Below are 23,097 nucleotides of genomic sequence, written 5' to 3' on the forward strand. Positions count from 1 at the left end.
CTCTGTGTGCTCTCAAGGAGCTTGCGAACCAGAGGACTAGAGAAGCACTACACACAAGGAAACTCATGCAGCATCCATTCTCCCAAAGACATATTGAGTAATATGAAGATTAAGTCTTTTGGAAGGTCAGAGGAGAAACCCCTGGCGCCTGGAGAGGTCTGGAAGTCTTTGTGAGAAACATAGGGTTTTAGCTGTGCCCTGACGGCTCACCTGAAAAGGCGGGAGTGGGATGAGGTTGCAGGGAGGGCATGCTGGGGTGGGGGAGATGGTCAGGTGCAGAAAGAAGGGAAGGCAACGAAACAGTAGTAGGTAGAGAAGCTGTGGGAAGAAATAGTCCCAGGAAGGAATGAGTGCTCCAAGGTCCCAACCCTCCACAGAGGTGAGCCAGGGGAGGACAGGAAACAGGACCCTGTTGGCTATAAGAGCACGTTTTATCTCTCAGTGATGGAGGGAAGCCAGGCTGCATCTAAGAGGTAGAAAGGGGACATGGTGTGCACAGAAGGGCTCCTGGTGGTCAGTCTGTAGAAGGACAAAGCAGCCCATGCACAAGACAGCCACAGTGCCATCTAGAATCACATACACTGCCCTGGTATGTGGCAGGCATCCCCCGCCAGAAAGGAGATGCTGCAGGAAAATAGAGACTTTCAAAGTGGCTTTGATGACCCTAGCCCCAGGAACCCCAAAGACTAGGCTCTCATCAGCAAAACCAACACCAGGAACAACTGAAACACAGCGCCCGCCTTTAAAAACCCTGGTAGGAATCTGGCTCCCATCTGCTGGGCCATGTCAGGAGCTCACATTCTCAGGATTTCCTGCCAGGCACTGTGTTAAGCACTTAACATACGTTCTCCCATTTAGTCCTCATCGTCAGCCTCCAAGATAGATAAAGTGTTCCTATCTAACAGATGAAAACACTGAGGGTACCAGAAGTGCAGCAATTTATTGCAAGTTAAGTACAAACTGAAGGTTGGATTCAAAATCAAGTCTGCCTCCAAAACCCTTTCCCCTACACTTTCCACTTTCCACTATTACTGACTGGCCCTTAAAATGATGATCCAATTCATTCAGTACAGAATCTATGGTCCCTCATGTTATAAGCTGCTGTTTATTGAACATGTGCCCGGCCCAATCCACATATCTTGCATATCTTAACTCTTTCGGTTCTCTCACGCCTTATGAGAGACTGCTCTAGTAGTCATGTTGGGAATTGAGGCCCAGAGAGGTTAAATAACCTATCCCAGGTCACATAGTGTGTGCGGACAGTGCAAGGATTCAAACCCATCTGGATCCAGAGCCTGCATACTTGACCTTGTGCTGTACTCTGCCACACAGTGGGCGCCCATGTGGGCCAGGTGTCTTCTCCATCCCATGTTTCCTTTCTAATGCAATCACGTGCCCACCCAGGAAGCACCGTGGGTGAGCAAGCAGGAAGGCTGGCTTCACTGAAATAGCCTGGGAACAAGATGTCAGAGGTGGCAGGTGGCGGTTCTATGCTAACGACATCTGTTTCCTTGCAGTGTCAGCTCCGATGCTAACGTGAGGTTAGTTCCATTCCTTTTGGCACTTGGTTTTGGGAATCTGAAAAGTCTGAGTTTTCGGGGTAACGGTGCACATACCAGGGAGAGGGCCCATCCAACTACTCTGGCCTCAGGATTTTCTTTTTTTAATTAAAAATTCTTCTTGGGAAATTTCACAGGGAGAGTACGAGCAGGTGGTGTTAAGAGTGGGGGGAGAAAAATCTTCTTTGTCCCTTGGGGACTAAGAGCAACGCCTGTTCTACTGAGATTTGCGGTCCAATTTATCTTCCTTAAATGACCACATAGGAAAATGATGACAGCAGCGAAGCGACATTAGAAATGTGAAATGGATAAATAAAACGTGGGTGAGCACTCTGGCTGTTGAACCCACTTGAAAAATGGAGATCTAAAGAGCACACAAACCAAACTAGAAGAGGCCTTTAGAAGGAAGGCACCGGAACAAATGTCAAATGTTTATCGGAACAAAAAGAGAAACTGATGTGCACAAGCCCTCAGGCCCCTTGCAGGGTCCTTTCTTCTTGAGCAAGGCTGAACATTTCCACAGGTCATTTCCCCGCAGTAGTTCCAGCTGCTTCTAGTAATGACGGAGCAGCGCGTAGCGATCGGAGCGGAAGGGGCCTTCGAGGTCACACTTTCTAGTCCGACCACTTCACGCTGCAAATGAGAAGCCAGGCCCAGAGAGATGAAGTGACATGGCCTGATATTTGATGTGTGTTTTCTTGGGGGATGTTTACAGAAATCAAATCATCTCTCAGATCGGCGTGCAGGCTGAAGCAGCGGCAACCACCGACATCCGTGAACCCTACGACGGTCGGGACACCGGAGAGGGGCCAACATGATGTCATCCAGTCTTCACAGCAGCCGGTGAGACTGGTACTGCACAGCCCGCACTTTCAGAGGGCACCGAGGCCTGGAGGGAGATTAAGGGTCTTGCCCACGGTCACAAATGCTAGAAAGTGTCAAAGCCGCATCTCAACCTGGCCCTGGCGCCCAATCCCCTGCTCCTTCTGAGAATAGGCAAATAGTAGAATAAGCCAGGACATACCTCCTGGAATATTATTTTACAATTAAAAGTTATTATGAACTTTATGTTGTAACATGGTAAATGCTCATTATATGCTGTTTAGTGAAAACTGTAATACTCAGTGTAAAAACATGCAGAAGAAAAGTGGAAGTAGAATGTTTAAATGCTAACAGTGGCTGAGAGGTACGATAGGCTTCTTCTTTTCCCTGCTTTTTACCCATTCTAATTTTTTGTGATGTGGTAGAGATCCTTTGTAACAAAAGAAAGAATATAACGTTTTTTTCTCAAAGAACTAGTATTATACTCTTAGAGTCGATAAGGAAAAGGCTAAAATGAATAGTAATATATTTTTCTTTCCTTGGCAATAAAAGTTAATAAGTAATTGATTTGCAGTGTGAGATAGAAGACCATTGTACAAAGTCCATACATAACACAATTCTCTTTGCACATTTCATCGGATGCAACAAAAACTAGAACTCGAAGAACTTAAAATGTGGAACTACCTTATTTTTATGGCGTGCATAGCCTAGTCTATTAATAAAACGAGATGATAACCTTCCTATGTTTACCAGGGTGGTGACTAACCATTCTGTCCTCTGTCTGTAATTGTGTTCCAGCCAACAGTGAGACTCATGGACACGCTGGGGGAGAAGATTCCTTCCCGTCCACTCCTTCCTTCCACATGTGGAAGCTCAGGCAGAGAGAAGTCAAGTCGCTTGCCCAAGGTCTGTGAGTCTTAATATTTAAATGCTGAAGATAAACTCCAAGCCCTTCGAAGCACGGCCCTTTTGATTTTGCGCCAACCCCTGGTGCAGCCAGTGAAGAACTTGTCCTTCACTCGATGAGTTAGAGCTTCACTGAGGGCACAGGTTGAAAAGTCCAGTTTAGTAAACATGGGCATTAGCAGTAACCCAATTCCCTGCGTGCTTCCTAGGTACCAAGCACTATGCTGAATGCTTTACAGGGGCGATTTAGCCTCTACGGTAAGCCTGCGGTACAGGTAATAGCATCAATCTTATTTCTGTTCTAAGGAATAGGAGCTCCAGAGGACTGAGCCTCGTGCCCCTAAATGCACAGCCAGCTGACAAGCGGCTGAGTCTTAGCACTGGAAAGGACTCACAGCGCCAACTCACCCACAGGCAGAATTTTATTCACCGAGAGTCAAGAAACTTGCCTGAGGTAAGAAGGGAGAGCCAAAAACCATAACAGACTCTTAAAAACTGAGAACAAACGGAGGGTTGATGGGGGGTGGGAGGGGGGGGTGGGTTGATGGGCATTGAGAAGGGCACCTGTTGGGATGAGCACTGGGTGTTGTATGGAAACCAATTTGACAATAAATTTCATATTAAAAAAAAAAAGAAGAAGAAGAAGGGGAACTCAAATGAAAGCCAAAAGTCTGTAGTCCTGATACATGGCCAAAGCCATTTTGTAGCAATCCGGTAAAAGCCTTGAAATGACCATCTCATAAAGCAACCAGCCAGACCCTCCTTCCTCCCACCCGAGGGTGCCTCCTGGTCACCTGGCCCTGACTTACTCAGCATGCACCCCCATTTTTAATAGAAACCATCATCAAATGCAAACTTGGCAACTCATTCAGCATTCATTCAACAAACACATGTCAGGTCTCAGGCCTCTGCAAGGCTCGAGGTGAGGATGGAGGTGCAAAGATCCGTAGCGTGGAATGTGCCCTCCGGGTCCCTCAAGTGCACCAGCACTCTTACTTCACCAGACAGACATGGAGGAGCCTGAGAGGTGATGGCTTTTGCTGTTCCTCTTTAACAGTAAGCAGTGCGAGCTCATGTTTGCCAGAAGAACTATGCAAACATTTATATATCCTAATACCCATCAAGGCCGCCCCGAAGCAACCTGCCCTGAATGGCTTGAGTTCTATTTCCTCTGTTAAAATTAAGTGTCCCTGGCTGCATTCAGGGTACACTGTGTTAACCAGTCAATGAGCAGAGCCAGGAAACTCAGTTTCGAAGGAAAGGAGAAAAAAGGAATGAGCAGACATTTAAGGTGAGCAACGGGAAAGCACATACTTGGAAAGCAAATGCATCAAGAATGGCCTTTGGAGCCAGTTATGTCTGATTTAGACCTTGGCTCCAACCAATCACAGGCTGTGTGATGTTGATTAGTCCTGTAGTTGTTCTCAGGTTCCGCTCAAAATCACTAAACGATGTACTAACACCCACCTTGCAGGGTTATTAGATTCATGATAATGTGTGCAAAATGCCTAGCACGGTGTCTGCTATCTTGCATTGTCCAATGCATGGCAACTGCCATTATTATTCACAATCACTGGAGATTTCCACTAACACTTGATTTGTCCCAGTTGTCAATTAAGTTGAAGACTTCCAAAAGTGAGGAAAAATAATTTCTTAAGGCAAAATGTAATAATCAGCTGAGTAAGTATCTGCTCTGGACTTCAGTGGGGGGTGAGGAAAGCAGGGAGCACTGATTTTTCAATGACCCTGAGAAAATAAAAACACAAATCACAATGAAAACCGAGCTAAGAAAACTTATTTTCAAAACACTAGGATAAGCCTCTGTGTAGACAGCGAATGAACTCAACAATTTGTTTCAGATCAAAAGGCAAACTATAAATGAACATGGATATCCCTTTGTCACCAGGGTTGACCATCTAAGTCTGTGCCAGAACCAGGTGAAGTGGATCAGGTAATAGTAGCTGCAATAACAGATAAACCCCAAAAGAAAATCTTGCTTTCTCATTTACACAAAGTCCAACAAAGTGGGGATAGGAGAGATGTGAAAGGGGTCCTTCAGGCTAATCTTCAACATGAGGCTCCCAAGTCTGCCCTGGCACCAACATCCAACCTACAGACGGGAAAACAGGAAGGCACCTATCACCTCTGCATACACCCCCCATTGGCTAGAATTTAGTCACATGGTCATACCTAACTGCAAAGGAGGCTGGGAAAACTTAGCCTGTTGGCTGTTTGCTCAGCAGGAACTGGGAATGGGTTTTCAGAATAGCAATCAGTTTCTGCTATATGGCACCTGCAAACACCAGGGATTCCATGTTTGGGAAATCTAAGACCCATTCTTTCTTGTTTTAATTCTTGCAACCCAACCCAAGTATTTAGTCCCCACGTTCATAGTACTACAGGCAAATTTCACACAACACAGTGACAAAATAGGAGAATAAAAGGGAGGGTGGTAGATAATAAGGGCTCTAAAAGGGGAAAGTCAAATGAAATTTACATTCAGAGGCAAAATTCAACATTTACCCTCTCTGCTTATACAAGACCCTGAAGGTGAAGGCCCTAAGAAACTATAGCAACATTCACAGAGCTGCATCAGCAGATTCTGCTGTGTTTTGACAGAGCTAAATTTAAGCTAGAACTTGAGTCTTTCTCAAAATGAGAGCCTTTGATTGATTGTTTGAGTGTTATGACTCCTGGATATTGTGACTCAAATCTACATCCCCAAATAATACCATCTGTAATGATCACACCTTGTTCTGGAGAGTTCACCTCTTAGAGCTTCCAGACTTTGGAGAAATGGCTTCCTTTATTGGCATGTCCAAACCAAATACTCACAACTTGGGCGGGTCTATCTCTGGATCACTGCCCATTTTCCCGGACTCCATGTGGCTCTGGCCCAGGCCACAAGACGCTCAGGCTGAAGCTTCCTGTCTCTTCTTCCACACCCTTTCACCTTCCTGCAAAAACTGTGTTTTGGAGCTTGTATCATCTCAGCTTTAATTTTTGTATCATGACCCACAACAATAAATAAATTTTATATTTTGACCCAGTATACATACACACACACACACACACACAATTAAAACAAAAATTTCTTGAAACATTCATATTTTATTAAGAATGATGCACTCTGATACTTTTTGTTCACTTCTGTTTCAATCCATTAAAAAATGCTTCTTGGGACTCTCCAAATGGTTTAGACAAACCATCTTCTGTAGATTGTCATGTCTGTAATCTAGTAGCCTACAGTCACTGGCCTACATTAGCAGAACTATCTTTTCTCTCCTTGAGGCCAGTGAACTTCATCTCTGCTGCACTTTTCCCATATTCTCCTAGAACCACACTCTCAGCTTTTCCCCTCATCACCTTTAAAATCTTTACCTCCAGTATCTCCTTGGACTTCCACCCTTGGACTTCCTGTTACACCCACTTTACCTACATTTCAAGCTTAATCAGGAGCTTTAGACCCTTACTCTTTCATTGACTCTTCTTTATCAGAATCTTCCTGGTTTTATATTTTCTGCAATCTACACAGACTCCATGATTACAACCTCCTGATTTGTCCACCAGTCTACTACTTGGCATGAGATATTTTGGTTCTGTCCTCCTGATAACCAAGCCTACAGCTTGGCCATCAGCCCAATGCACATGGCCAAGAAAATGTAGGCATTAAAGTATCTGAGCCAGGCCCATCAATTGGGGTTGATGTCTACATGGAGTCACCACTGCTTATTTATTTATTCCTTAGCCCACTATAATTTTTCCACTTCCAATCCTTCTGTACTATTATATAGACTGAGGAATGCAAAGCATACTCTTTGGGCCTTATTTTATTCTCTCTGCAGCATCTGAGACTATCAACCTTCAAAATCTCTCCCCATCACTTTGAGAGCTCCCTCTTCCCGAATTTTTTACATTCTCTTTTGCCACTCCTTTTCAAGCTTCTTTATAAATTCTTTCTCCTCTCTCTACCCCTTAACTGCTGGTGTTCTCAAGTTCCTCCCCTTTCAGCACACTCTACAACATTCCAAGGCAAAGCCATCCACACCCATGATTTCCACTTCCATCTGTATAATGATGATTCTCACAAATATTCTAAATCTTCAACCCTCTGTGGCTTCATATCAATGTCTACCGCATCCCTTCACCTGGATGTCTCACAGAGCCTTTCAAATTCAACATGTCCCAAACTGAAGTTGGACGTTTCTTCCTACTTAGTATTTTCCAATGGTTTTCCATTGCACTTAGAAGAAAAATCCATGAGGACCGCATGGGTGGCTCAATCGGTTAAGCATCCAACTTCAGCTCTGGTCATGATCTCACAGTTTGTGAGTTCAAGCCCCACGTTGGGCTCTGTGCTGACAGCTCAGAGCCTGGAGCCTGCTTTGGATTCTGTGTCTTCCTCTCTCTCTCTGTTCTTCCCCCACTCATGCTCTGTCTCTCTTTCCTTCAAAAATAAACATTAAAAAAAATTTTTTTTAAGAAAGAAAGAAAAAAAAATCCATGATTATTGCCATGATCTTTCAAGTCCAGGGGTCTAAATGGTCTAACTTCTAGCTCCCTTGTCTACCTCATTATTTAGACTTTTTTCATGACTTACTCTGCTGAAGTCAAACGGGCTTCATTGCTGTTCCTCCAATAAGCCAAGGATACACTTATCATAGGGCATTTGTCCTGTTACTCTTTCTGCCTGAAATGCTATTGCCCCAGAGCAGATAGCCATGAAACTCTCTTCCTCATCTCACTCAAGCTTCTGCTGAAATACCAGCTGCTCATAGAATCCTCTCTGACTAATCTATCAAAATAGCATCCTCATCACTCTTGATGCCCTTACCCAGCTTTATTTCTCTTCAGAGAAGCTACCATCATATTACATGAATGTGTTTATTGTCTGTTTACCCAGTTCACTAGAATATAAGTTTCTTTATTTAGCTGAATCCTCACCACCTAGAACAGGACTTGAGACAATGTAAGAACTCAATAAATAATTGATGAGTAAATGATTAATTTATTTCCTTCTCCTCTCTTGCTTCATGCCCCCAAACTGTGTTTTCTCTGGGATTCTAGGTAAAAGGTACACGATTTTCCCAATCCTAGCCTAACGCAGAAGCTTGATCTTTAGCCTCAACCTCTTCCTCTTCTTTCCACCCACATCCCATTTGTCATGCATCTTAGTGTATCTTTCTAAGTGTCTCTCCTATCACATCTGATTTCTCTATCTTTGCTGCTGTGGCCTTGTTTTCAGTGTAATGGATCCCTTTGTAAATTTGATAAAACCTAGGGGTCTTCTCAGGAAAATATTCATGGAAACATCATATTCTTCATAAAAGGGTTTCTAGATTTTCCAAAGCCCAGTGTGGACTTCCCTCCTCAGGTGCCACAATGTCCAAGGGTAAAAATCTCTGCCTTAAAGATTCCTTATTTCTTATCTGAATAACTGTGATGTCTGCTATGCTCTGAATGTTTGTACCCCACCACACCACACCAGAAAATGCGTATGTTCAAATTTTAATGTGTTTCCATTATGAGGTAGTCTTTGGGGGGTGATTAGATCATGAGAGGAGAGCCCATATGAATGGGATTAGTGACATAGATAGACTCTGGAAAACTAGCTCACCTCTTTATCCATGCGAGGTTACGTGGAGAAGGCAGTGGTCAGCGAAGGAGCAAGCTGTCGTCAGACACTAAATCTGCTGGCACCTTGGTCTTGGACATCCAGCCTCCAGACCTGTAAGAAATAAATGTTTGTTATTTGTAAACCATCCTGTTTGCGGTATTCTGTTATAGTAGCCCAAATGGACTAAAACAATGTCCTCTGACAGGTGTCCCTGCCACCAATCCTACCCTTCCTTTCATCCACTTTCCACTTGAGCTGCCTAAGTTATCTTTTAACAGTGTAGCTCTGTCCATGGCCTCCTATGTGTCCCCTGTAACACCTGTTAATGGTCCTCCATCACCTTAAGAGCAATCTCCTCCATGTGGGTGCATGCTGCTGCTTATTCCTCCAGCCTCAGCCCTTTAGTGTTCCACACCCACCCTCAGCTGGAACTATCCTGAAAAACTCCTCTCTCATACCTCTGTGCCTTTGCATGTGAAGGTTCTTTGCCCTACCTGGCCCCTCACTTCCATCTGCTTGGTTACCTGCTACTCATCTTCTCCCAAACAGTTCAAGGATTATCATGAAGGCACTCTCTCATCTCCTGGGGCTTAACTAGAGGCTCCTTCCTCATATCAGACTGTTGTGTGATCATCATCTTGTCCATTTCCCCTGTCAGATGGTGCAACATTGAGAACAGGGGCCGTTTTGTTAATCTCTGTGCGCATAGTGGGTGCTCGATGAAGGTGTATTGAATGACCAGATGGAATAATCAGGTAAAAGAAGGGAGAGGAGGAAGCAGCACATTTTAGATTCATATAAATGGGGCAGGTGTAGCCAACACGGCTTCCAAAATAGGAAAATCCATATTTACAGAGGAGATAAAGCTGATAGTTCTTCCATTTACAAAAAGGATTCACCACAAGGGGCCTCTAAATAGCGGGTACTTTAACCACCCTATGTAAGTGTTTGTTTACAGATCATTAATCATTTCACAAAGAAGCCAAAAGCTCAAGTGCAGCCAATCAGAGCCTTTAGAACTGGATCACAAGGCTTCTGAAATTACAAGTTAATGATTCAATGTTAAGCTATACAATTAACACATAACTTTTCAGGAACAAGCCAGAGAGAGAGACAGAGAGAGAGAGAAGGAAAGGAAGGGAGGGAGGGATAAAGAAGAACCATAGCAACAGGAGAAATAATTTTGAGAAGTCTGAAAGACCCAAGAATTGTCTTAAAGCAGGACATCTCCCCTCTTGTGTGGCAGGTGGATGGTTGAGGGTAGGTGGGGGGGGGGGGGGGTTCCAAAATGATTAGACACCTACAAGTAGGCCTTCATAGTAGTCAGTAAAGACAAATTTCTCAACTTCTAGTGAAGACTAGGATACAGAGAGATATTGTCTTGGCCGTCAGTGGGCACTTAACAAGTCAAATAGATTTACTCTGGCGCAAACCCTAAAGTTCACTCATCTATTCACCAAATATCAGTTGAACATCAGTTGAGCACTTGTCACATGTCAGGCCATGTGAGATAAAATGCTGACCAAGATCTAGGCAATCCCTTGCTCTCAAGGAACTTGCATTTTAGAGGGAGGAGCAAGTGATCAATTAACACACGAGGTAATTTACTGCAGTGAAAGTAGTAGCAAAGGAGTAAGAAAGTGATGTGACACTGAGGGTGGGGATACCATGAGATTCTCTAGACAAGGAAGGCTCTCTGGGAGCACATTATCAGGGCTGAGCCTGATGGACAAGAAGGAGGCAGCCACAGAAAGATCTGGAGAAAGGCACTTCTGGAAAAGGGACCATCAAGGTCCAAAGCCTCAGATGGGAAAGATCTAAGGGTCAAAAAGCCCTTAAACCAAAAGAGACCACTGTAACTGCAGTTCAGTGAAGGAACAAGGCTTGGATGAGGTTGGGAGGCAGACTTTGCAGAGCTTTGTAAAATCAATAAGGACTATGGAATTATTCTAAATGCAATGGGAGACCATTATTTCATCAGGAGATGATGTACTTAGAAATAATCACTCTGGTGGCTATGTGGAGAATAGGGAAGAAGGAATAAACTAGAACACTAGTTAGGGGCCGTTGCAGCAGTACAGATAGAAGATGACAGTGGCATGGAGCAGGGTAGTGGTAGAAGCAGACAGATGTGGACAGATTGCAGATCTAGCTCATATGGGGCACAGAAATATTGTGAGCGATGACAGGTGGGGCCTCTCTAAGTTCCTTTGCCACTCATTCTGTGACTATTACTTGGCTACCATGGCCATCAAAATGGAGCTCCTTGTTGAGGAAATCTGCCTGTCATGAAAGCTGGGCAGAGCCATAGTTGGGTCACACTGTGATCATCACAGGCCCATGACTTTGGGGTAAGAATTCCTATAAACCCATCACTTGAGAAACCCAGAAGAAATCCATTCTTTGCATTCTAGAAGTTCTTTGTCCTGGAGCTAGCACTGCTGCATCTTCCTTCTTGCCCTGAGCCACTTACACTCTCTTGGGAGTTCTCTATTTCAGGGAATGGTGTCACCCATCCAACCAGAAGACAGCAAACCATTTTTGACAATTCTGTTGCAAACTGACCAAAGTCAGGGTGGTTGGCCACAATTACTCTGCATTGGGTAGCTAATGGCATCTCTCAAATATTAGAATATAGGGGCTATAGGTCTCTTCCCCAACAACCTCACAATCAGAGCATGCCTCAGACCAGATTCTGCCTCACGGACAGACATTTATTAGCAGACAAGCACAAAAATGAGCACACAGCTAGGTTTGTGATCTCAAGCTAACCCAGCTTCCTATCATCTAAGCACTCAAAAGCACTTTGCATTAAAAGTTCACCTTGAGACAAATGCGACCATACCCCATTGCAGGATTCAGTTAACTGGGACTAGTTAACTGGACATCTGGGTTCTCAACCAGAGCAGATTTTGTCCCTCAGTTTTTTCTTCCAGGAAATTTATGGAGATACTTTTGTCTTTAACAACTGGGGAAATGCTCCTAGCATCTAATGAGTAGAGGACAGGGATGCGGCTAACCATCCTATAATGCATTCCATCTATCCCCAGGGTCTATATGTATACCTTTCTAAATAGGTATAGAATCCATCTCTCGCCTCTGCCTTCTACTGCCCTAGTTTGGATCTTCAGCATTTCAGACAAAGACTTCCTCCCACCTGCTTCCCAGCCCCCCTGTTTCTTCTGGCCCAATCTCCCACCCTGCTGTCAGACTGATCTTCCCAAACTAGGACTGGTATCCTCCTTTTTTTTAATTTTCCAGTGTCTCTTCCATGTACAATAAACTAACTCTTTGCTTTCTTTCCTGCCTCTTCTCCCCTGGGCATTTTATTTCAACCTGCTACAGTTGCTTTAGTATACCAAATTCTTCCAAATCTCTGTGCCTTTGTACATGCTATTCCTCTGCCTGGAAGGCCGTCCTGTCTCTCTTTCTTACTCCCTTCCACCTTTCTATGTACCCAGAGCTTGAGCCTAAACTCAAATACTGCCTCATCCTTTGGCGACTCCAGGCCAACCCTGGGCCTCCTTACTGACCTTGCCTTATTCTGTACAAATCTCTACTGAAGCCAATGTCCTAGTTGTCTTTCTGTACTGCAACTATTTGCCTGTCTACTATCCTCCTAACTCTGAACTCCTATATGATTAATTCATTGGGCCCAGCATGCCTACACAGTAGGCAGCAGCTAAATATTTGTTCAATAAATGATCACTTTCTATGCCCTGGGTAGTCTGGTTTTTGCTTTTTGTTTTGTTCTTTAACAGATTTTAAATTCTTCAAATTTTCAGAAGATGAAGTGATACAAATGAGGTACTGTGGTTTTCAAATCTCAGTGTGCCTAAGAATCCTCCTAAAGACTTGTTTCAAAAGCAGATTCAGGGGCCCCAAATACCCAGGTAGTTTTTAAAATTCATAAATTTTTAAAAAGTGAGATTTAATTTACATGTCATGAAATTCATCCTTTAAAACTATACAATTCAGTGATTTTGTAGTATATTCACAAAGTTGTGCAATTGTCACCACTATCAAATTCTAAAACATTTTTATCTTTCTAGAGAGAAAACCGTATTTATTAGCTGTCACCCTTTGTTTACCCCTCCCCCCAACCCCAACCCCTGGCAATCACTAAATTCCTTTCTGGTCTCTGTGGATTTGCCTAGTCTGAATATTTCCTATATTCCTATTTCCTATATTGGGTTGTTTTGGTATATTTGTTGTTGTTGAGTGGTAGGGGTTCTTAATATGTTTTCGGTATTAACTCCTTAATAGATATATGATTTGCAAAAAATTTCTCTCATTCTGTGTGTTATGTTTTCATCTCTTGATAGTGTTTTGATGTAAGTGTTTTTTAATTTGAAGAAGTCCAATGTATCTATTTTTCTTTTATTTCTTGAGCATCTGATATCATATCTAAGAAACCATCGCCTCATCCAAGGTCACAAAAATTTATGCCTATGTTTTCCTCTAAGAGTTTTATTAGCTCTTATATTTAAATCATTGACCCATTTGAATTAACTTTCATATGGGGTGTGAAGTAAGGGTCCAACCTCATTCTTTTGTATGTAGATATCCAGTTGTCCCAGCACCATTCATTAAAAAAGACTAATCTTTTCCCCCTTTAAAGGGTAGAAAGTCAACTGATGAGAAATGTAAAAGGTTTTTTTTTTTTTATTCTCAACCATATCCCTTTGATATACATGTACTTATTTCTATGCCTGTACCACACACTCAAATAGCCAAGGAGCTACATTTGGAAGAACCTTTGTCTAACTTACAGTTGTTATAAATAAGAGCTAATCCAAAACAATGGTTCCCAACCAGACTGAACATGACAATCATTACAAGGGTTTCAAAAAGAAAAAACTCCTGATCTCCAGGTGTTCCTCTGTCCCATCTCCCTCTCATCCCCTAGGGTTTGGATTCAGCAGATGGCTCTGAGGCTCAGGAACTGCTGTTTTTAAAATGCCACTCTCGTGATCATCCAAAATCGGGAATCGCTGGTCCAGGTGATCATTTAAAGTCCTTTCCAACACAGGGACCTATAACGTTAGGAAAAGAGAAAATTTAAGGTAGAAGTTTGACCCCAAAACACGTTAAATGATCATCCTATGTGTATTTGGCCTACAGAAGGCATCTCTCTGATGAAATAAATTTGGATATGATTTTATGAAAAACAATTGAAGTCAAAGGACCAGTATTACTCAAGATGTCTAGATTAGGAGGAGCTATTTCATAATATTAATGCAGATGTGGGAACTTGCCCTAAGGCCAGGCACAGTGCCTTCCTTGGGCTCCCACGGCCCCATGCTCTGTCGATGAAGTGTTGTCTCCCTCACTCATCTCTGGAACTTCTTGAGCAGAAGCAGGATTTTTTCCATTTTGGATTTCCAAGGCCCATCGCTGTGCCTAGAAAATTGCAGGTACTCAACAAAATGTCAAATTAAACTAAACATAGTTTCTATATTTAATCAAATGCACAGATAAGGTCAAATAGCAGGCTTTATGTAAAAATGCTAGGTATGTGATGCTTTGAAAACAGAACTGGAAAGGAATTAAGCAATGGGATTAAAAAGATTATTTTTTTAAAAAACCAAGCAATTATTTTTGCATCATGTTTATCATCTCAGTCCTTACCCGCCTGCTTACTGACTGTATTTATTCCTCTGGGTCCCAGCAGGAAACAGATGGCTCACCAGAGTTGAATGGAGAAACTATTTCCAGGGGAGTGGGCAGAATTAAGGGGACAACAAGAAATGAAGCCCGTGGGACTAGCGACAGTGAGATGTCCTAACCTTCTCTAGGCCTGAAGGGACCAGGGAACAGACCAGAGTGGCCAGAACCTAGTGAGAGCTGGAACCCAGACAGAGGGCCGCACAGCAGGACCTGCAGCCATTGGCACGAAATGGGCAGAAAAGAGCACAACATTCCTCAGGAAGAGCGACTGGAGAATCGCCAGCATACTCACCCATGAGGAACAGAAAGCCATGGACATCAACAATAATCCATTGGAAAAAAACAGAAATGTAAGGAGCTGAGGTGCAGAAATCAGTTAATCTTCTTAGTCTTCAGCTATTCTGACCTTTCTGGAACGTTACGCTTTCATTAATTCATTTATCAAATACTTGAGTCTTTTTATGTTGTCAGCACTGTTTTTGGCCCTGGGGATACAAAGAAGAATAAGACACATTTCCTGCCCTCACAAAGTTTTCATTGGGGACTGAGGGACACAGGCAAACAATGACAATACAATATGATAGTACAATGGTGGGTGTATTTGTTGCCTAGGGCCGTCATGACTTGCCCAGTAACAAAGTACCACAAACTGGGTGGCTTACACAATGGGAATTTACCGTCTCACTGTTCCAGAGGCTGGAAGTGTGAGATCAGGGTGTCAGCAGGGTTGATTCCTGCTGAGGTCTGTGAAGGAGAATCTGTTCCAGGCCTCTCCCTTAGTTTCTGATGGTCTGCTGGCAATCTTTGTCATCCCTTGGCTTGTAGAAGCATCTTCCCAATCTCTGCCTTCATCTCTACATAGCATTCCCCCTGTGTGTGTGTCTATATCCAAATTTCCCCTTTTTATAAGGATACACTAGTTATATTGGATTAGTGGCCTAACTTACTCTAGTATAACCTCATCTTAACTAAATACACCTGTAACGACCCTATTTCCAAATAAGATCCCTTCTGAGCAACTGGGGTTTAGGACTTCAACTTTCAGTTTTGGGCACAGAATTCAACCTGTACAGTGGGGATAGGCTCAGGGTATTGTGAGAACACATACAAAATGGTTATGGAGGAGGAAAGAAGAGAAGGCAACTTTGTTGGTCTTAAGGGTATGGGTAAGAGTCAGCCAAGTGAAGAGATGAGCAGAGGAGGAAGAGGAAGGGGACAAGGTACATGGGGAAAGAAGAGACTGCCCTGGTGATTTGGTGCTGGAGCAGAGAGCTCAAGGCTGCAGAGAAGGAGCAGCCCCTCTGGTCACACAGGACCTTTATGACCCACAGAGGGTCCAGACTGGGGAGAAACAATGGAAGGCTTTTAAGCAGGGACTTGACAGGTGCAGTTTTGCCTTTCAAAGGGGCCGCTCTGGCAGATAGGTGGAAGATGGTAAGGATTGCAAATGGGGCAAACATCTGGGAGGCTGTGGTGTTGGACCAGGGGAGAGAGTGGTAGCAGGGAGAGCAGGAAGAGAAGGGATAGGTTTGATGAATACTGGGAGGGACTTGGTGATTACAATGCCTGAGCATAGGGGAGTAAGGGAGCAACATCCCCACCCCTGCAATGAGGCCACAGTGTCATCAGCAAAGTGCAGAAGAGGTCGTTTTTTTACAGGAAAATTGTCCCTGATTGTGGCTCTGGTAATACTGGATTAGTGGTGCCTATGGGAAAAGATAAGGGTAAAGATCTTGATTAGAAAGAGGGACTTAGCAGTCAGAGAAAGACAAATATCACATGACTTCACTCAAATGAGGACTTTAAGACACAGAACAGATGAACACAAGGGAAGGGAAGCAAAAATAATATAAAAACAGGGAGGGGGACAAAACAGAAGAGACTCATAAATATGGAGAACAAACTGAGGGTTACAGGAGGGGTTGTGGGATGGGGGGATGGGCTAAATGGGTAAGGGGCACTAAGGAATCTACTCCTGAAATCATTGTTACACTGTATGCTAACTAATTTGGATATAAATTTTTAAAAAATTTAAAGAAAAAAAAAAAAAGAGGGACTTAGGAGTTCTTTGCAGGTCCCACAAAAGAGAATGAGCTTCATCAGGGTGTGTGTGTGGCAGAGGAAGACGTGCTCTGAGAATCCTGGAGAATACCCCATGTGCCAACCCCACATGCCTGTGATAGGCAGAAGAGAGGAGGAGGCCTTTCTGAGGGATGGTGAAGAATAGAGAATGTAACATGGAAGTTAAAGAATTGGGACACTTCAGGGGCGCCTGGGTGGCTCAGTCGGTTAAGCGGCCGACTTCAGCTCAGGTCATGATCTCGCGGTCTGTGAGTTCAAGCCCCGCGTCGGGCTCTGTGCTGACAGCTCAGAGCCTGGAGCCTGTTTCAGATTCTGTGTCTCCCTCTCTCTGACCCTCCCCCGTTCATGCTCTGTCTCTCTCTGTCTCAAAAATAAATAAACGTTAAAAAAAAATTTTTTTTAAATAAAAATAAAAAAAAAAAGAATTGGGACACTTCAAAGAAAGGTAATCCATATTCTTTTTTCTTAAATTTATTTATTTTGAGAGAGTGCCAGCAAGTGGGGGAGGGGCAGAGAGTGAGGGGAGAGAGAGAATCCCAAGCAGGCTCTTGCTGCCAGCATAGAACCTGGCATAGAGCTCGAACTCATGAACCATGAGATCATGACTTAAGCCAAAATCAGAAGTCAGATGCTTAACCAACTGAGCCACCCAGGCACCCTGGGGTCATCCATATTCTTAAATGCTTCAGGAAGTTCTAGTAAGAAAAGGACTGCAACTAATCTATTAATTTGCTGCCAGGGAAGTCATGGGCCACCTCAGCAACAGCAATGTTAGTATTGTGGCGGGTTGGAGCGGAAACCAGAGGACAAAGAGCTGAGGATGAATGGATGTGTAGACAGCAAGACATCTGGAAGAGAGTGGAAGACAGGAAGTTTTGAAGTGACTAGAGGAAGACGTGGGGCATGAAACTTGAGTATAATTAGAGGCTTAAAGGGAGATGGAAGAGATTTCATCAAAATGAAATAGGATAACCATCAAAGTGTGTCAGTAGGCATCAAGGGGGAGACTAAAGGGCACAGAAAGAGGAGCACGCTTTTGAGCCTGAAGGTGCAGAGGGGTGTGCATGTGTAAGTGTTTGTAGAAAGTGGGCGGGATGTTGTGGGAGAATGAGCCTGATGACCTTGAACTTGGGGACAAGTGTGTCTGCAGAGTATGAGAGAATCAAGGTCGAGCAGGAGCCTTGGTGAGAGTGTTGGAAGACGTGAAGTGGTCACCCAGGGGCACAGAGAAGCGAACTCTCCGAGGACAGGGGAAGGCGACATGGGCAGCATGAGGACCTGCGGAGGCTGGGGACCATGAACTTGTGGTGGCCTAGCCGATGCAGGAGTGTCCATTTCCCCAGGAGTGTTCAGTCTCTAAGACAGAGGAAAGACAATGGGATGAGGGCTTCTGTGCATCCACGTCTGGATTTTGCTTGGTGACAGTTGTGGGCACCTCAGGGATCTGGTGAGATCTGTGAGCCACTGGGTGCAGGTAGGGGATGAAGGAAGAAAGGGCAGGAGAAGCCTGATGAATGGGGAGAAGATGGAGGCATCAGCGGAAGTACGGATGCAAGAAAGCTGGAAGGACACACAGATGTGATCCAAAGGGACATACTTATCCTGCTTATGGTTTTACTGAGCGTGGTGTACGAGTGAACAGCAAATCTTCACACGAACGAATCCATGATCCCTTTGCAAATTGCTCATGTAAAACCGTTGAAGCTGGATTAAAGGGGAAACTACATGAGATGCATCTCAGCTACTTTGGTCAGGGCCCTTTAGGCTAGGTCCCACCCCGATGTCATGAATTATTGTTCTTGGGGTGGGGATTGTTTAGAAAATGAAAGAAGGGGCCATCTGGTTGGGTTTTTTGTTTTTTTTTTTTTCTCTCTTTATCAGAATCTGGTGAAGTAGTTTAGCCCTCTTTCAAGAGAGTGTCTTTCAACAGATACTGGTGTCTTTTCACGGTAATGAGTCCCCACTTTACAGGAAGAATGTGGATGAAGGGTAATAAGTTGAGGGCTCTAGCGGAGTCTCCAGCTGCATTTTGTGAGCTGGGCGAGTGACATCAATGGCAGAGAACGCTGCAGTTGACCAGATGCAGTCATCCCATGCTGGGCGCATGGAGACCCGAGTTCTGATATGCAAAGAGAGTCTGGGACTCTTGTCAGATCACCAAACAGGATGTTGGCCATGCAGCCAACAGGCCTGCAAGCTGTTGACAGCCGAATGTCAGGCTGCCAGAGCCGAGCCCCCCTGCGTGGTGGGCATTGCCCCAAAGGCTGGGCAGCAATCTGTATTCCGACACATACCCTCCGCCACGCTGCTGGCGCTCCAGCCCGACGCATCAAGCGATACCCGTGCTCTGGGCCCAGAGACACTGTTGTTGCAGCATATACACAGGCCCCTTTGTTCAGAAACACCGCGGGCATGAATGGAGGCAGCTTCCTTTGGTTCTTTCCTCAAGGCCAAAAAAGAAAACCCTCGTAGTCCAGCTGCCTGACTCGTCAGCTTTGGGAGTGGAAGGGGCTCCCTGCTGAAGGCTAGTTGGTTTTAGCACATCCAAGCACAGAGCTTCAAGATGCTTGGCCAGAACTGTGGCAAAACCCCGCTCAGGTGTCCCCAGGCCTACGTGGGACTGGCCGGGAGCCCTTGGCAGCCCCTGCTCGTTAAATGGGTTAAGAAAGTGTCTCTGGCAGAGGAGGCTCAGTCAACACCGATGCTCTGGTGCGATCTTTTCAAATGACAAAGCCCCTTGCTTTGTGTGTGGAAAAAGCTGGAGAGCAGGATAGATTCAATATGGGGCCCAGGAGCAGTAGAGTCATTACCATTTTCTCCTTCTGTGGCTGCTTCATCTCCCCTGAAGTGATCTTCTATCCGCTGAAGGACACTTGGTGATCCAGTGCAGGGCTGTTCTCTCTCTGCCTCCACTGTGCCACCGGACACATAGATGCGGGAAGCAGCCAGCGGGGAAGATGCGTTCTGAAGACCAGTTTTCTCTGACCCTAGAAAAGTACCTAGATCATCACCTCCCAGGTGTTGGCTAGTGCTGACAAATAGGCTCCATCCGGGGGGAAGGGAGACCTAGTTTCAGTTCACAATGAAAAACCATTCCCCTTTTAAAAAAGAAAAAAAATCTTTGGGCCCCTGAAGGAGTGATTTCCTTATTTTTTGCCTCCGGAAAAGACCTGCTGCAGAAAGCATTAGAATAATTCCAAAAGCTTTCTGCGTGGCCAACATCCTGTTTGGTGATGTACAATTTCCCAGCAAGGAGGAAGGCCCAAGGGAGTCCCCAGAGTTCCCGGCACGAGGTACCTTGGCACCCACAGGCCAGCGGTGATACCAGAGCAGTGGAGAGAAAGGTGGCGGTATGAGTTTTGCCAGGTGGCAGGGGCTGCGTTCTTCCCCTGCCGGGGTCTGCGACATTGCGCCCTCCTCCGTGGGTTTTCCTGATGAGAGAGAAGTCATACTCCACCCCTGCTTGAGCTGGTGAGCTCAGGGTATGATTCATTTCCTGTCAGTCCAACACCTAGTGCAGCACACAGCAGGGACTTCGCAGATATTCGACGGATGGACAGATGTTTTAGGGACTGAGAAGGCATGTTTCTTTGTATTTTAGCTCTAACAGCTTTGTTTGGAGACATGTATCTCTTGAAAGTCTCCCGCATCTTGAAAGCTGGGCATTTTTATACCACACTTCCCGGTACCTCAGCAGGGCCCCCCTCAAGGAGAGACCCATGCAGCTGAATCGAGCCTAGATAAAGAGCACCTCCTTCCCTCCCCAACCCCATCCCTGAAGCTGGCTCAGGTCCAGGAGAGTTCTAGGACTTGGGATAGGAGCCACAGGAGTTAGAAGGCATACCACAATTTGGCTCCTCTGCTTGTTCTCCCTGACTTCTAAGAAAATGTAAACTTCTCTAGGGAGCTAGCCCACTCCTCCACTATTGACCTTCATACCTTTCTCCTCCTTGCTTCCCACCTTACATTCATTCAACACACATTTATTCAAAGCCTACCGGGTGTTGAACATTGTGGGTGACTAGGAATGTAAGATGATTCAGACCCATCTGTGAGTTTACAAACCACTGGAATAGGGAGAGATGCAAATATGCAGCTTTAGTCTTAAAGTTGCTGACACATGTCTACATGGGGGCGCTACACTGGTGGGGGCACCTCACGACAAAAAAATCCCAGACCTTATTTTTGTATTTGGGAGATTTGGTTTAGTGGTTCCCCAGATCGCCTTGAATCGATATTTGCACCTTATAATAATTTGCACATTACCTCCTCTATTCCTCACAATAATCCTGAGATCAGAGATTTAGTCTGGTTTACAAATGAAGAAACTGAGTCACAAACTAAGTGTTAGTTCGGCCTCAGGACTAACAGAGGCTTTGAACTCAGGATGCCTGAGGGCAGTGCTGGCTCCTCCTACTCCACAGAGCTGCCTTCCCAGTGGGCTAGCAGCCCAGCTCCTTCAGATGGAGAACCTGGTCAATCCTTTTATTTTTTATTTTTTTAGATTTTTTTAAATTTTATTTTTTATGTTTTAAAATTTACATCAAAATTAGTTAGCATATAGTGCTGGTCAATCCTTTTAAAGGGGATGAGAAGAGAGCTCCAAAGCCAGAGTATAGCCCCCACTTTTCTTTTTTTGGCCTCAGCTGCTTGTCTGTTTTTCAGTTTCCAAACTATGAAAAAGAAATAAAAATAGGGATAAGAGTGTTCTGTTGCTTCCTTAATGAACCCACCTGCTGGCTATTGCCAAAAATTCCTTTAAAGAAGCACAAATCCCTTCATTCTGCACGTATAAATAAAAAGCTTAAGATGCAAATGCCTGGAAGCCTTAACACACAGATATAAATAAGTTCCACTCAAGTCCAAATGATAATAGAATATTCTGTCCTTCTAGTTCTGAGCTAGAAAGCAGAAATAAAAAATCACCAGTGGTCCCAAGGCTTTGCAGTATTTCTAAAGGCAAAAAGTATATAGATATAATGTTTTTCAGCATCTACTCAGTGCCAGGCACTGTGCTGGGTGCTAAAGATTCAATGGTCACCCAAATAGACATGGGACCTTCTTCCATGGCACTGAGAGTTGAGAGAGAAATGCAAAACTTAGGCGAGTAAACAAGAGCAAGCTTATTGTGAAGGGGACTAGAGAGAGGTCTTCCCAGGCAGAGTGAACAACATTCAGAGGCTCCAGGCTCAGTGTGGAGCATGTAAAGGGACCCAGGAGTGGAGAGCCGGGATGGGCAGGTAAGGGTGGCAGCCAGGTATGAGAAAGGTCTTTGGCGAGGGACCTTGAGACTTGAACACAAACTTACAGGGCACTGAAGGAGAGCTCAAAGGGCAATGGGAAGACAGTCAAGGGCTTTATAGCAGGAGGGATAATAATATGATTTGCATTTTGTTTTCAATTTAATTTGCTGCAGCATCAGGAATGGGTAGGACTATAGTAAGAACAATGCCATTTGCAGTCATTTGGGATGCTATGATGGAAAAGTGGAGATGGGGGCATAGATGCCCCAGAGATGTTAGCATTTTAGAGTCTTGGAAAAAGAAATCAATGAGATTTGGTGATGGGATGTGGGGATAATGAAGAGAGTCCAGGATGATCCAAGTTCCTGAGGTTAGGTTGAGATGGGCAGGGGACAAGGCTGCAGGTTGACAGAAGGGCCACCACAGAAGAAGGAACAGGCCTTGGAGGGAAGATGATGAACTTAGTTTGTGGCATGTTGGGTTTAAGTCCACGTGAGCATGGAGACACGTGGTGTTCACGTGGCATTTTGGCCTTTTAGTGGCTAAAACTGCCTTCCCTGGGCCATGTGGCTGGATCACCTCAACACCCAGTCATTCTAGTCTGGTCCTTCCTTCTGTCTTCCCTGAATCCATAAAACACAGCATCTACAGACAGTGGAACAGAAACGAACGTTCCTCATGCGTTCTGTGTTCTCTGTGCGGTTTTTGTTCCCCAGCAGAAGAGCAGAAGGAGAAGCCAGTTTCTGCAATTTGCACATTGGAGATGTTCTTCTTTACCAGATACCCGCTGCAGAGCAGATCACTGCCTCTCAGCAGCCTGTCACAGGCACTTGTGCCAAATGTAGGATTCCAGAGAGCCAAGGGCAGGAGGGGAAAGACTGCCTGCCTCCGTCGCCATGTACCTTTGTGAGCTCTGCATGTGGGCCCTGCCGATGGAGTGACGGGCTGCTATTGACACGGCCCCATTTTTCAAAAGGCAAATAAAATTAAACCACCACGAGAGAAGCAATGCAGATAAAAAGTCCATCTCAAGACTCCTTATGCACTCTGCAGTTCATTTTTTTCTAAATCCTTTCATTGACTATAAGAGAGAGAACAGAAGTCCTTCACAGTGGCTAAACTGTGCCTGCTATGATGCCTCCTTTCTGAGCAAGTTTTTAGTCAATGGACAGAAAGGAGCCTTTTCCGATCTCCTCCC

At 44.7% G+C, this 23,097-nt stretch overlaps 1 long non-coding RNA gene across 2 annotated transcripts; it reads left to right on the forward strand.

Annotated features, from left to right (window-relative positions):
* The first annotated feature begins 2,160 nt into the window (after positions 1-2,160).
* LOC122216962 lies at positions 2,161-15,078 on the forward strand. 2 transcript variants are annotated; one of them, XR_006201209.1, is made up of 5 exons: positions 2,161-2,402; positions 3,180-3,287; positions 3,594-3,741; positions 13,814-13,907; positions 14,579-15,078. It is a non-coding gene; the product is annotated as an uncharacterized LOC122216962 (long non-coding RNA). The 2 variants fall into 2 exon arrangements; XR_006201210.1 differs by lacking the exon at positions 13,814-13,907.
* Positions 15,079-23,097: the final 8,019 nt, after the last annotated feature.

The sequence above is a fragment of the Panthera leo genome, chromosome B1 (genome assembly GCF_018350215.1).
Source record: "Panthera leo isolate Ple1 chromosome B1, P.leo_Ple1_pat1.1, whole genome shotgun sequence".
NCBI lineage: Eukaryota > Metazoa > Chordata > Mammalia > Carnivora > Felidae > Panthera > Panthera leo.